The sequence below is a fragment of the Rhinopithecus roxellana genome, chromosome 4, assembly GCF_007565055.1.
Source record: "Rhinopithecus roxellana isolate Shanxi Qingling chromosome 4, ASM756505v1, whole genome shotgun sequence".
NCBI classification, from domain to species: domain Eukaryota; kingdom Metazoa; phylum Chordata; class Mammalia; order Primates; family Cercopithecidae; genus Rhinopithecus; species Rhinopithecus roxellana.
In genome coordinates this window covers 21134049-21147664 of record NC_044552.1, presented here as the reverse complement: position 1 = coordinate 21147664, position 13616 = coordinate 21134049, and the positions used below count along the sequence as shown (strand labels likewise).

The 13616-nt window shown below is 43.6% G+C and overlaps 1 protein-coding gene across 1 annotated transcript in view; it reads left to right on the top strand.

The window, feature by feature from the left end:
* Positions 1–13329: 13329 nt before the first annotated feature.
* Positions 13330–13616, top strand: part of LOC104671261 (histone H3.1t-like) — a 43975-nt gene continuing 43688 nt past the window's right edge. The window contains exon 1 of the mRNA XM_030928663.1: positions 13330–13453. The gene's annotated coding sequence lies outside the window, so the exon portion shown is untranslated. The remainder of the gene's footprint in view (positions 13454–13616) is intronic.

Below are 13616 nucleotides of genomic sequence, written 5' to 3'. Positions count from 1 at the left end.
AAGATGGCTATTCAGAGAAACTGCAAACATAGGAATAGCTTTGAAAAACTCTTTTGTAAAAGAAATTTATATCTATCAAGAATATCTACATTAGTAAACCGTGGATGCAAGTACTGGCTTTCTCTGAGGCCCCCTTTCCTGCCTGAAGAGGTATCTAAGACTGACTCAGAGGAGAGAAAACTACTTTGCCACAGGCTGTCAGCTATTCTGAGATTACCAGAGAGACTTTATCTATATAACAAGAAAACCTTTGCCTTTCCTCCCCTGGTACCTTTGCCTTTCCTCCCTCACCCTCCTACAACTTGTGTCACCACCTCCTCCAACCCCCCAGAAGTCCCAAGACCCTTTTTCTTTCTGTAGTCTCAGAATGGTATAAAAACGTCAATTATTTGGCCCTTCTGAGAGAGAAATAATATAGGGTGGTCACAAGAGAATAGAAAATTCCAGGCAGCAGTTTCACATGACTAGCAAAAAGGAAGCTGTTGAAATAGCTGCACAAGCTAGGAGCCAAAAAGACCCTGAAAACCGAAATGTTTGCCAAGCTGAGTAAGTCCTAGTTGACCCAACATGGCACTGGATTTGATGGAGCTTTCACCTGGGACCTCTTTCTTTATACACTTATTAACATACAAATCAGACACCCACCAACAGCATGACAGTTCCGAGAACACCCATATTTCATGGAAAAATGGATGGCACCACAGTTCTGAGAAATTGTCACCCTTTTCCAGAAATTTTCATGAATATTCCACCCCTTGGTTAAAGAAACCCACAAAGATAGAAGCCCCAATCACGGCTGGGCAAGACTGACTCTCTTGAGTAAGCCTGCACTTCCCTTCCTTGAGCATGTATTTTTTAGTTTGCAGTAAACCTCTGTACTTTCACCATTTTCTGACTTGTCCTTGGATTCTTTCTGGCAACAGTGGCAAGGGCCTGGACACTGGCTGGGATCAACATCCTAATGGCGTTTGGGTACCTCCCCTAGCCCACAGTATCATTTCTTGGAGCATTGTATTTTGTGAGGCTCTTGTGTATATGCAGGTAATAAATTTGTATGCCTTTTTTTTTTTCCTGTTTATCTTTCTACTGTTGGTTAATTCCAGAGACTAAATTATTGAAACTTCAGAAATCAAAGCAGAAATTTAAAACAACCTTCACCCTCATAGAAATGGGGAAATACACCTAAATTCTCTGATAAGATTGGATTGAGAAGTCACTCTTGTCACTGGTCAAGATTTGGGAAATAATACAGTTTGATCAGTAACACAGAAACGAATCACTTTAATGATGTCACTTCTGCTAATGGCCAGTATTTATTTATTTATTTATTTTATTTTATTTTATTTTTATGATTTCTGTTAGCTTCTGCTTCACAAAGCAACATTTTCCAATCTTGTGTTCCAAAACAGGAAACATTTTTGTTTAGGAGGCAGAAAAGATGAGAACAAATGCTTCAGAACCACTCCCTCCTTCCCAGAAGTGATGAAGCCCTCAAAGGGTATAAAACAAGACAGGAAACAAAGTCACTGAAAATATATTATAAATAAAGCTTATGTAGATTTCCACTCAAATGGAATCTTGAGATTCTACAAAAACTGTTTCCCAAAAATATGGTTCTCAATATGAAAGAGATTCTAGGCCTGACCCAGTAACCCACGCATGTAATCCCAGCACTTTGGGAGGCCAAGATGAGTGGAACACCTGAGGTCAAGAGTTTGAGACCAGCCTGGCCAACATGACGACAAAACCCTGTCTCTACTAAAAATACAAAAATTAGCCGGATGGAGTGATCCGCACCTATAATCCCAGCTACTCAGGAGGCTGAGGCAAGAGAATTGCTTGAACCCATGAGGCAGATGTTGCAGTGAGTCAAGATTGTGCCACTGCACTCCAGCCTGGGCAGAGGTGGCAGTGAGCCAAGATTGTACCACTGCACTCCAGCCTGGGCAACAAAAAGGTTCTAAAATGTAAAAAACATGTTTTTCTATATATCTGTTGATAATAATAAGGTTTCTTATCTGCACAAGATTAGAAATTCTGAATTTTCTGAGATGGAAACTAGTACAAGCTACATTAAATTTTTAATCTATACAAGTAGTGTAGAGAACAAAGGGAAAAACTTCCCCTTTGCCATCTGAAGTTTCACTGAAAAATCAACTCACAAAGTGCAGGTAGGCCGGGCGCGGCGGCTCAAGCCTGTAATCCCAGCACTTTGGGAGGCCGAGACGGGCGGATCACAAGGCCAGGAGATCGAGACCATCCTGGCTAACATGGTGAAACCCCGTCTCTACTAAAAAATACAAAAAAAAACTAGCCGGGCGAGGTGGCGGCGCCTGTAGTCCCAGCTACTCGGGAGGCTGAGGCAGGAGAATGGCGTAAACCCGGGAGGCGGAGCTTGCAGTGAGCTGAGATCCGGCCACTGCACTCCAGCCTGGGCGACAGAGTGAGACTCCGTCTCAAAAAAAAAAAAAAAAAAAAAAAAAAAAAAAAAAAAAAGTGCAGGTTAATAAGAGAAATGGCAAATGAAGTTATGATGTATACATGGGAGAGAATCATTGAGTGATCATCCAATATCCCAATAAGGCCCAAATACTTAAATAGCCTGACTTCAGAAGGGAGAGAGAAAAGATGGGAAATATAGGTAATTTTGTTTATGGGCAATAAATAATTAATAGGGTGAATAAATGGCTTGGGGAACAGAGATTAAATGTAAATAATTCCCTTGGGAAATTGACCTAATCGCCTCCCAAAGGCCACATCTAATATCACCACATTGGAGACTAGGCTTCAACAGTGAATTCTGTGAGGACACAAACTTTCAGTTTATAGCACTAGGTATAACTTAGTGTCGGATGGGAGATGGAGAAACTCACACTCTGATGTGGTGGTTTAGTGATGGTGGCTTTGCAAAAGACATTTTGGAGAACCATTCCTTCTGTGCCCAGGCCTGTGCTCCAAGAAAACTCTCCTGTAGACCCATATGAGGACATATCAAGAATATTCATCAAAGTGATATTTGTGATAACATGAAAGTAGAGGTAATTTAAGTCAATGAATAAGTAAAATATAGTGGATGAATACTAACCAATGCTCTCTTTTTTGAGGTCAAGATATAAGTAAATGTCAAAAACAAGAGCTGAACTCAAGACTCCATCAACCTTACTATTGCCACTCAGTTCATACTGTAAAAGAAAAGGGCTGGGCGCGGTGGCTCACGCTTGTGAGCCCAGCACTTTGGGAGGCAGAGGCGGGCAGATCAAGAGGTCAAGAGATCCAGGCTATCCTGGCCAACATGGTGAAACCCCGTCTCTACTAAAAATACAAAAAATTAGCAGGGCGTGGTGGCGCATGCCTGTAATCTCAGCTACTCGGGAGGCTGCGGCAGGAAAATCGCTTGAACCCGGGAGGAGGAGGTTGTAGTGAGCCGAGATCCCGAGATCGCGCCATTGCACTCCAGCCTGGGTGACAAGAGTGAAACTCTGACTCAAAAAAAAAAAAAAAAAAAAAAAAAAAGAGTGTAACCATACCTGAACAGACCCTTTCACAAGATAATGTCGTCTCCCAGGAGCATTCAAATTCCAAAGAGAACTATTTACAAGTTAATCTCTTTTCCCCAGTCCACTCATTCTACCTAGTAATCATTTACTGCTCCTCAACAGAATCCCTCTTCTCAGAACCCTCGGTTAACCTGTTTAGCTACGACCCAAGCGCACATTCTTTCTGTAAACTTTTTTCTGCCTAAAGAATGTTTGTAAACTTCTGTATAATAGTTGGGAAGTGGGTAAAAACTCCGCGGTTGTCTCCTATGTGCACGTTAACACATTCGTAAGCCTTTTCTCTTATAAATCTGCCTTTTGTGGTAAAATGTTGTAAATGACTACAGGACACCAGGGAAGACCACTTATCTCTTCACCATTGAGTCTCATTATAGATGAACTTCTCTGTTTTCTATCTTACACAAAGACTTCGTGACTATCATATTGTATAAGATGGAATTTTAAATATACTCTTTTAAATGTGGAAGAAAATAAAAACAAGCTCTAACTAATCAAATTGTAACTCGTAAGCCAACTTTGCACAGAAACTTAAAATTCTACTAAGTTTCTTTGTTTTCTATCGATATAAGCAAGATCTTTACTTTTATATTTGGCGCTCTAATTGATTCCATTGATCCTGGAGTCTATTTTCCAAATTGCTATTCCCAGTTTTCATTTGAATAAACTTAAAAAAAAAAAAAAACTTCTTAATAGAGACAGGATTGCTATGTTGCCCAGGCTAGTAGGCTGGTCTGAACTCCTGGGCTCAAGCAATCCTCCTGTTAAAGAAATGGTTCCCAATACAGACCCCAATAGAGGGTTCTTGGGTCTCTTGCAAGAAAGAATTCAGGACAACTCCGCAGTGCAAAATGAAAGCAAGTTTATTAAGAAAGTAAAGGAATAAAAGAATGGCTACTCTGTAGAGCAGACTGGTTGCCCATTTTTACGGTTATTTCTTGATGATATGCTAAACGAGGTGTGGATTATTCATGCCGCCCCTCTTTAGACCATATAGGGTAACTTCCTGACCTTGCCATGGCATTTGTAAATTGTCATGGCCCTGGTGGGAGTGTAGCAGTGAGGACTACCAGAGGTCACTGTCATCACCATTTTGATTTTGTCTGCCTTCTTTACTGCAATCTGCTTTATCAGCAAGGTCTTTATAACCTGTATTTTGTGCTGATCTCCTATCTCATGCCGTGATTTAGAATGCTTTAACCGTCTGTGAATGCTGTCCAGGAGGTTTCAGCCTTATTTTACCAGCTCCTGTGTAAGATGGAGTTGCTCTGGTTCACATGCCTCTGACATTCCCTCTTTTGCCTCCCAAAAGGATGGGATTACAGGTGTGAGCCACCAAGCCCAGCCAATTAAATTCTTTACAAGTAAATTCTGATCCTTTCAATGATAGGTTGAAAGACTTTCAGGAGAAACTAAGAGGTTTCCTGATAGAGTTTTGCAAGTCAGGTTTAAAACCGTAGGCACTCGGCCGGAAGCAATGGCTCCCGCCTATATATCTATCTAGCGCTTTGGGAGACTGAAGCGGGCGGTTTGACTGAGCTCAGGAGTTCGAGACCAGCCTGGGCAACACGGTGAAACCCCGTCTCTACTAAAAATACAAAAAATTAGCAGAGCGTGGTGGCCTGCGACTGTAGTCCCAGCTACTCGGGAGGCTGAGGCAAAAGAATTGCTTGAACCTGGGAGGCGGTGGTTGCAGTGAGCCGAGACCGTGCCACTACACTCCCGCCTGGGTAACAGCCAGACTCCGTCTCCAAAAACAAAACAAAACAAAACCATAAGCACTCAAAGAATATAGCACATATGGCATAGTAAACGTCAGGCAAGAGGGCAGAGGGCTGTCGCTGTGGCTCACGCCTGAGATCCCAGCACTTTGGGAGACCGAGGCAGGTGGATCACCTGAGATCAGGAGTTGGAGACCAGCCCGACCCACATGGAGAAACCCTGCCTCTACTAAAAATACAGAATTAGCCAGGCGTGGTGGCACATGCCTGTAATCCCAGCTACTCGGGAGGCTGAGGCAGGAGAATCCCTTGAGATTCGCCATTGCACCCGCCATTGCACTGGAGCCTGGGCAACAAGAGCAAAGCTCCGTCTCAAATAATAATAATAATAATAATAATAGTAATAATAGTAATAATAATAATGGCACGGTAAGAGGAAGCGAAGTCAAGAAGGGCAGTGAATTCTGTATCTTCAAAGTTCTTTAATTGGTCTTTTTGTTTTGCTTTTTTAGAGACAGGCTGAAGTGCAGTGGTGCCGTCATAGCTCACTGACACGTTCAGTGGTGCCGTCGTAGCTCACTGACACGTTGAAGTCCTTGGCTAAAGTAATACTACCCCCTCAGCCTCTGGAGTTGCTGGGGCTATAACCTTACCTGGCGTCTCAATAGGTCTTAATACCACTTGGAGGCATTATAAGCTTAAAGATGCAGGTGGGGCGCGGTGGCTCATGCCTGTAATCCCAGCACCCTGGGAGGATGAGGTGGGCTGATCACTTGAGGTCAGGAGCTGGAGGCCAGGTGGCCAACGTGGTGAAACCCCGTCTCTACCAAAAAATACAAAATTAGCCGAGCATGGTGGTGCACGCCTGTAGTCCCAGCTACTTGGGAGGCTGAGGCAGGAGAATCTCTTGAACCCAGGAGGCGTAGGTTGCAGTGAGCCGTAGACCACACCACTGCCCTCCAGCCTGGGCAACAGTGAGACCCTGTTTCAAAAAACAAAACAAAAAACAAAACAAAAAAAGAAACCCAAAAAACAAACAAAAAAATGCTAAAGATGCTTTGAGGATGAGAGCAGGGATGGTCATTTCTCTGAGGCAAGGCCAAGGAAGAAGGAAAACTTGATGTTTCCATGTCTCATGTTTAAGGTTCTGACCTGGCAAAGGCCAATGAAGTAGAATGCAAGATTTCAGAGAATAAATTAATGAAGAGGAAAAGACTGAATTGCAAATGGTGTTTTGTTTTGTTTGAGACAGGGTCTCATTGTGTTTTATATACATATATACACACACACACACACATATCTATATATATACACACATATATACGTGTGCGGGGTGTCTTTGTGTGTGTAGTATGTTTATGTGTGTGTATTGGAGCAGGTGAAGTGAGAACTAGAAGTCCTAATAAATAAACTATTTGTGAATGAAGACCAAAGAGGGGGAAAAAGCCATGTAAATCACAACCTATCAACCAATTCTAAAGCCTTGAGCAAAACAAACAAAACTGGGTGTCAATGAGATAAACAGGTGGCATATCAAATGGAAATTTTAAACTATATTAAAAAGGATTGAAGCCAACACTGAAACCACCTTTGCAAAATGATGACTGAGACAGTGAAAGAGATTTAACTTCATCAACTCCATCTTGCTTCTAACCTCCTAGCTGTCCTTGTTCATTCCTGGCCATAGGCTGAACTAACTTTGGGAGAAACATAGTTTATAGTTTAAAAACAAAAACTGTAAGCCCAGCATTTTGGGAGGCCGAGGCGGGTGGATAACGAGGTCAGGAGTTCAAGACCAGCCTGGCTAAGATAGTGAAATCCCATCTCAAGTAAAATGACAAAAATTAGCCAGACGCGGTGGCAGATGCTTGTAATCCCAGCTACTCGAGAGGCTGAGGCAGGAGAATCGCATGAACCTGGGCGGCAGAGATTGCAGTGAGCCGAGATAGCGCCATTCCACTCCAGCCTGGGCGACAGAGTGAGACTCCGTCTCAAAAAACAAAAAGCCAAAAACCATAATAGCCCTTTCCTGGGGCAGACCTCCTTCTTGTCTGGGGACTAGATGCAAATATGAGCCGCAAGATTTGAAATTACGGTTTAGGAGTCATGCAACTGGAGGCTACAAGATTCAGACCCTCCCTAAACTGCTTTTAAGATCAGCACTTGAGATGTTTTGCAGACCCTGCACTTGATGAATCAGCTGGCACCACACAGATCGATAAAGTGGTTCATCTGATCTTCTGGTCCCCACCCAGGAACCGACTCAGTGCCAGAAAACAGCTTCGACTCCCTGTGCTTTCAGCCCTGACCAGTCAGGACTCCCGGCTCATTGGCTTCTCCTCATCCACCAAGTTATCCTTAAAAACCGTACTCCCTGGGCAACCAGCTCGGGTCCCCTTCCACGCTGTGGAAGCTTTTTCCTTTCACTCTTCACAATAAATCTTGCTACCGCTATTAAAAAACAAACAAAAAACCTGTACTCCCTGAATGCCCGGCTCTGCGTGAGTTACTCTTTCTTTATTGCAATTCCCCTGTATTGATAAATCGGCTCTGTCTAGGCAGGGGGCAACCTTGGGCGGTTACAGTACTCTAAAGTAAGGACATTAAGAAATTGTCAGAGACAACTGCAGATCAGCAAGCATACCCCAGAACGTCGAAAAGATAAGCACACTGCATTCATTTGCTTAAGCATAGAGGGAATTATATGGAAATGAAAACACTGCTAGCACTTCTCTTGGAAAAGTAAAACTTTTTTTTTTTTTTTTTTTTTTGAGACGGAGTCTCGCTGTGTCGCCCAGGTTGGAGTGCAGTGGCAAGATCTCGGCTCATTGCGACCTCCACCTCCCGGGTTCAAGCGATTCTCCTGCCTCAGCCTCCGGAGTAGCTGGGACTACAGGCACGTGTCACCACGCCCGGCTAGTTTTTTGTATTTTTAGTAGAGACAGGGTTTCGCTGTGTTAGCCAGGATGGTATCGATCTCCTGATCTCGTGATCCACCCGCCTCAGCCTCCCAAAGTGCTGGGATTACAGGCGTGGGACACTGCGACCAGCCAGGAAAAGTAAATATTTTAAATCTCTTTTTAAAATATCTTTCTAATTTCTATTATTTATTTCTTTTGTTTTCTTTTTTTCTAGTCAATCTTGAAGCATGGTAGAAGTACAACTTTTTTTTTTTTTTTTTTTTTTTTTTTTTTTTTTTTTTTTTTTTGGTGAGACAGCTTCTTGCTCTGTTACCCAGGCTGGAGTGCAATGCTGCAATATTGGCTCACTGTAACCTCTGCCTCCCGGGTTCAACTGATTCTCGTGCCTCAACCTCCCAAGTAACTGAGATTACAAGTACAGGCCACCATGCCCAGTTAATTTTTTGTGTGTTTTTAGTAGAGACAAGGTTTCGTCATCTTGGCCAGGCTAGTCTCACTCTCCTGGCCTCAAGTGATCTGCCTGCCTCAGGCAGTACAACTCTTTTTTAATGTGAAAAGAATACACAATATATCCCAGTTAACCAACAAGGATATACTGAGCAACTGTCATATCAATTAACATTATCATAAGTGAGGAAAACAAAAAGGAGTCATTTAAAAGGTACTTAATTTAAATGAAACAAACTTTTTTTTTAAATTAAGAAATCTTCTATTTGTTTTTCATGCTGGTAGGAGAAGAGAACTAACAAAGTATTTGATTTAACGATTTAACACAGAATTTACAAGGGTCTGGGTATGGTGACTCATGCCTGTAATCCCAGCACGTTGGAAGGCCGAGGCAGATGGACCGCTTGAGCCCAGGAGTTCGAGACCAGCCTGGGCAACATGGTGGAACCCCATCTCTACAAAAAACATAAAAATTAGCCAGGCATGAGTGGTTAATCACACCTGTAGTCCCAGGATCTGGGAAGGCTGAGGTGGTAAGATTGCACTCCAACCTTGGTGACAGAGCAAGAGCCTGCCTCAAAAAAAAAAAAAAAAAAAAAATTACATATCTGAAAAACACAGACGTCAATGCTGTAGGGCACAGAAGTTGGGAGACCATAAGGGTCACAGCCTGAACTATAACAAAAAAGAGGTTAACAGCCGGTCGCCCAGGCTGGAGTGCAGTGGTGTGATCTCGGCTCACTGCAATCTCCGCCTCCCGGGTTCAAGCAATTCTCCTGCCTTAGCCTCCTGAGAAGCTACAGCATGTCAATATGCCATACTTTGGGGAATTATGTTCTGAGCCCCAACAATGTAAATATTCCCAGGGCAAAGCATTTTTGTATTTATATTTATTTGTTTAGAGACAGAGTATTGCTTTGTTGCCCAGGCTGGAGTCCAGTGGTGTGATCTCGGCTCACTGCAACCTTTGCTTCCCAGGTTCAAGCAATTCTCCTGCCTCAGCCTCCTGAGTAGCTGGGATTACAGGCATGCGCCACTATGCCCAGCTAATTTGTGTATGTATTTTTTTTCTTTTTTCTTTTATTTTCTTCTTCTTCTTTTTTTTTTTTTTTTTTGTACGGAGTCTCGCTTTGTTGCCCAGGCTGGAGTGCAGTGACACCATCTTGGCTCACTGCAAGCGCCGCCTCCTGGGTTCACGCCATTCTCCTGCCTCAGCCTCCCGAGTAGCTGGGACTACAGGCGACTGCCGCCATGCCCGGCTAATTTTTTTTATTTTTGGTAGAGACGGGGTTTCACCATGTTAGCCAGGATGGTCTCGATCTCCTGACCTCGTGATCCGCCCGCCTCGGCCTCCCAAAGTGCTGGGATTACAGGCATGAGCCACCGCTCCGGGCCGCTTCGTGTGTATTTTTAATAAAGACAGGGTTTCACACAGGTTGGCCAGGCTGGTCACGAACTCCTGACTTCAGGTGATCCAACCGCCTCAGCCTCCCCAAGTGCTGGGATTACAAGAGTGAGCCACCGCGCCCAGCCCAAGGGCAAAATATTTTCAAGGCAATCAGTAAACCAGAGATCTTTCATAGGATTGTGAAAGGAAAATAAATCTCAGGACCCCAAAACCACTAAGCCAAGGAAAAAGTCAAGCTGGGAACTATGTCAGGCAAACCTGTCTTCCATTTTATTCCTAAATAAGATAGCTATAATAAAAAACTACATACCTCCCTTACAATTTTCCCATGAGGAAATTCCTTGTGGACAAAGGATAAAGAGAATTCAAAGTCATCCTTCTGAGGCTCACCTGAGACACACGTGTATCTGATTACTTCCTCTGCCCTATTATTTATGTAAAAATGCAGATTCACTGAACCAGACTAAATTGTGTATTCAATGGGAGGCTGTTCAATGACTCAAAAGAATGCAGTCTTTTGTCTCGAATCTACTTCTAACCTGGAAGCCCCCACTTAGAGTTGTCCTGCCTTACTGAACCGAACCAACGTACATCTTACACATGTTGATTGATATCTTTTGTCTCCCTAAACTGTATAAAAGCAAGCTATACCCCAACTACCTTGGGCACATGTTGTCAGGACCTCCTGAGGCTGTGTCACAGGCCCATCCTTAATCTTGGTAAAACAAACTTTCTAAATTGATTGACACCTGCCTCAGATACCTTTTGGTTTACAGGATGTTATATAGACAACCAGGATATTCCTCCCCCAAAATATACCACTTGGCTATAAGGATTATTTTGAGAAACAGCTGACACAGAAAAAGCACTGAAAATGGTAAAAGTTTCTCTTTCATGAAGCAACAAAAACAAACACAACTCCTTTCACGTATAAAAGACATTTCCCTTGGTAAAGATGTCCTCCTTGGTTACATCAAAAGAGGAGAATGGCCCGCAGAGACAATTCTTACCACCTGAGATGACTTGAACCTGCATACAATACTTTATCAGATAATCCTTATCTTCCATTAGTTTACTCCCTATATTTTCCTTCCCACAATTTACTTCCCTAGGAAACCACCACCTCTTTAAAATGGTATACAAACCCCCGGGTCTGTCTGCTTCCATGGGCTTTTATTCCCTTTCTGTGAAGGCTCCCATATGCATATATACAGCAATAAATCTTTTCCCCTGTTAATCTGTCTTTTGTCAATTTAATTTGTAGGGCCCAACTACAAAGCTAACAGGGTAAAATAAAAGTGATTTTATTTTCTTATTCTACAGTTTCCTTCACCAGATAAAGGAGCACTTATAAGGGTTTTCAGTGCTTCTAGATTTCATCTTGAAAAAGTTAATTATAAAATAACATATTCAATACCTTGTTTTATGGCGCAAAATGCTGCCTAGTTTTTCTGTAGTTGGAAAAGAGGCTTGCTGAGATTAATGCGCCACATGAGATACAGGGTTTAAATCTTCAAGTTTAAGCACTTAGGTTCCATTGTTAAAAGACAGGGGGAAAGGCCCGGCCTGGTGGCTCACGCCTGTAATCCCAGCACTTTGGGAGGCCGAGGTGGGCGGATCACCTGAGGTCAGGAGTTTGAGACCAGCCTGGCCAACACGACGAAACTCCGCCTCTACTAAAAATACAAAAATTGGCCGGCCGCGGTGGCTCAAGCCTGTAATCTCAGCACTTTGGGAGGCCGAGACGGGCGGATCACGAGGTCAGGAGATCGAGACCATCCTGGCTAACACGATGAAACCCCGTCTCTACTAAAAAAAACTACAAAAAACTAGCCGGGCGAGGTGGCGGCGCCTGTAGTCCCAGCTACTCGGGAGGCTGAGGCAGGAGAATGGCGTGAACCCGGGAGGCGGAGCTTGCAGTGAGCTGAGATCCGGCCACAGCACTCCAGCCTGGGTGACAGAGCGAGACTCCGACTCAAAAAAAAAAAAAAAAAAATTAGCTGAGGGTGGTGGCGGGTGCCTAATCCCAGCTACTGAGGAGGCTAAGGCTGCAGAATCGCTTGAACCCGGGAGGCAGAGATTGCAGTGTGCAGAGAACGCACCATTGCACTCCAGCCTGGGGGGACAAGAGCGAAACTCTGTTAAAAAAAAAAAAAAAAAAAAAAAAAGGGAAAAAGAGGCCAGCCTAACTCAGCGAGAAATTGATTAACTGATACAACATAAGTATGTAATGTTTTGCACATACCAGTAATCATAGAGTAGTTCATAATGTACTCGGAGAGACTGGTTTTTAGAACAGAATTAGATGTTTGTTAAAGGCGTAAATAATCTAACACATTTGAAATATAAAAGTAAACATTACTGAGAAACGGAATCTGATAGCTGGAAGGCAGGGCAAGGCAGGGCCAACCTAGGTAAGGAAGGTCACCCAACATGAAACTGTTTTTTGTTTTGTTTTTTTTTGTGTTTTTGAGATGGAGTCTCACTCTGTTGCCCAGGCTGGAGTGCATGGAGTGCAGTGGCGAGGTCTTGGCTCACTGCAACCTCCGCCTCCCGGGTTCAAGCGATTCTCCTGACTCAACCTTCCGAATAGGTGGGGTTACGGGCGCCCTCCACCAAGCCCGGCCAATTTTCTTTATTTTTGGTAGAAAAGGGGTTTCACCATCTTAGCCAGGCTGATCTCAAACTCCTGACTTCGTGGTCCATCTGCATCGGCCTCCCTAAGGGCTGGGATTACAGGCGTAAGCCACAGAGTCCAGCCATTTAAAACTCTTTTTCTTGGAATAAAGTCATCCTTGGTCTTTCCCTCCTGCATTTTATTTGTAAATGTAAAAGACAGGGTTTCTGGGCACAGCTGATTTCCTAGTTCAACAGAAAAGAGGAACACGAGGGAGCTCAAGCGGCATCTTCACCACTCGAAGGAACTAGAGGGTAAAAGCCACCTTTCTTTCTCAAACAGATTCCTTAAGTGTTTCTAGGTGGAATGAGGGGGAAAAAAACAGGAAGTCAGTTCTTGCCCCAAAAATGTGGTCGGCGAGGGAGGTAAACGAACAGAAAAGACAGCTACAGAAAGAATAAAAGGTAAGGAAAAGAATAGAAAACCAAATTTGGGAAAGGTGAGGAATCCCACCTTGGAGCTATCATCAGGTTTAGTCTTTTGCAGTCAGCCACTCCACAGGCTAATCACTTCGAGATTATACGGAAGCAGTTTCTACACACGATTTCACAACTGCCCGAAACGACTGTGATTACCCCTCTAGAGATGGCGCCACTTGATTCCAGCAGCCACAAAGCACTAGAGCAATCGATGCTAAGAGGTGACAGGAAAAACAGGCTGCAACGATCCAGCCAAAGGAATGCCGTTGCAGCGGTGGTCAACCTAAAACACTGTGGAAGGGCAAGGTGAGCTGAGTAACTTTTAATTAGGCATCATTTTCAGAATCTGTAGCACCACCCTTTCCATTTTTTTCCTGAAGTCGTTGGCAGGGCGCAAGGTCTGCGATTGACTGACCGGATGCAGCTGGTGTGGAGAGTTCTCAATCAGGTCCGATTTATCACTATGTAT